The sequence below is a fragment of the Homalodisca vitripennis genome, unplaced genomic scaffold (assembly GCF_021130785.1).
Source record: "Homalodisca vitripennis isolate AUS2020 unplaced genomic scaffold, UT_GWSS_2.1 ScUCBcl_1796;HRSCAF=5867, whole genome shotgun sequence".
Taxonomy (NCBI): Eukaryota; Metazoa; Arthropoda; class Insecta; order Hemiptera; family Cicadellidae; genus Homalodisca; species Homalodisca vitripennis.
The window spans coordinates 31,951-34,085 of NW_025777939.1; positions in this window are offsets into that span (position 1 = coordinate 31,951).

Sequence of the window (2,135 nt, forward strand, 5' to 3'; positions counted from 1 at the left end):
ATGTCAATTTATTATATTCTAAAATTTTACACATTCAAACCACATCCATTCTCATATGGTATTACGAACACACTTCTTTTATTTCTTGCTAATGTAACCCACTCTGTAAACAGGGAGTCTGTGGCAGTGTTCATAAACTACCGTTTTTTGTCGTCCCATACAGTAGTTATCTCTGCCTCGTGCATGTGTATGTCTTGGCCTCTGGATAAAGCGCATTTAAACATACAAAACAAAGTTGTTTCCAAAATGTAGAGGCAGGGCAGAGTGAACAGCTGTAATTCCTTCAAAGCTAGCAGCAAGACTCTAAAATTGGTTTTTGCTTTGGAGTTTGAAAATTCTCTGAAACTGATAGTTTGCACAGGCTCACCGAGTGCCAAACCGTAGGACAGATGTGGATAAATCAAGCCGTTATCAGTACCAGACTGTGGCAGTATTTTGCTAAAGACCTCAAAACAAAGATTCCTGAGGAAATTTTGGCGCAAACATGATCAATATGCTCATTCCAAGTCAACCCTTGATCAAGGTGTATTCCAAGGAAGTTTGAATGAAGAGCAGACTTCTTCTAGTGTAGAGTCCACTAAAAATACAGCAGGCCCACACTGGTTTTCCTCAGCATTGAGAAAAATTCAAAACATTGGACTTTGACGTGAGATTGAGGCTGTTAAAGTATTGGACACAGTTAATGGTATCAACAAAAGCCTCCAAAACTTAGCTTGATTTTTTGCTGAAATAGAGTTGTATAGTCAGCGTACTGCACAAGTTTCCCGTGCAGAAGTGATGATCATGTCATTGACATAAAGCAGGAAAAGCACAGGACTGATTATCGATCCCTAAGGGACACTATAATTCAGTTTTACTGGTTTGAACAATTGATTTGAAATTTGGACAACTCGGAATCTGTGGCTAAAAATGAGCCCCAAAAACGATGGTGGGTATAGAAATCGGCCACAAGTACGAAAGGGTGAGGCAACTGATTAACAAGGTTCCAGATTTCTTGAAAGAACTTCTGGCGGTGGGGAATGTAAACACAACAGACATGTAATTTAAACTATATCTAGCTTCGCACATACTGCTGTACTTCCACTGTATTCAGAGAAGGATTTGCAAGAACCATAATTCCTCCACAGGCATGTCCGTCATTAGGGTTGGCATGGTGGAAGATATCCCACCCCCTGATGGAAAAGTGAAGCTCGATCTCCTGAATACACATATTGAAATTTCCCATTGTTGTTTTCCAAGGTTGTCATCAAACAAGTCCTCCTCCACTAGGCTGAATTTTGACGACTGGTATGATGGTGGGGTCCTGTTCGGCACCCCCTTGATCGGTCGGCTACTTGAGAGGCAATTTTAAAGCTTAACCCACAAACCAGTTTCTGCCGTTCTTCCAGAGACAAATTCTTCTTTCCTGATGTGCTGGAACTTCCAGCATTAGGGGTTTTTTTTAAATGAGCAGCAACCTGCACTTCCGTAGGCTTTTGCTTAATTAAAGGGGTCCGTCACTTGGTTTGGGCAGGAGTAAAAGATTTGATAGGCACAGAAGGTGCAAGTGCAGGTCTTTGCACTAATTTGTTGTACTAAGGCAGCAACCTGCTGGGTTAGTTCTCTAACCATGCCCTCCAGAACAGAGGAGGAACAGTGTTTTGGTGGCAGCCTGAGAATAGGATACGTCCTTCTTCGGGGTGCCCAAGACGTCTCCTATACTTCTTATAAGCATCACCGAATGACAGTTTCTCACTTGTAACCATTATAAGAACTTACTTTCCTTCCAAATATGCTTTACAGCTGCGAGAGCTTGAAGGATGCTTGCCCTTGCAGTTGACGCAATGTTCTTCACTACCAGGGTGATTGCAAGTTTTACTTGAATGTCCAAAAAGTTGACATCTGTAAAAACTCTGAGGATTTCTAAAATATGGACAGACTTGCAGGAATAGATATCCTGCTCTGATAGTGGATGGTGAGTGAGGAAGGGCGAAAGTCAAAATATGACCTGGTGTTTACAGAGCTTTAAATTTTAAAAATATATAAATATAAAGTTATTAAGCCGCTTTAAAACTTTTTATAAACATGTTGTATAAAAATTTGAAGAGAATGCCACGGTGGTGATATGGGATGAAAAAATGAAATAGTTCTAAACA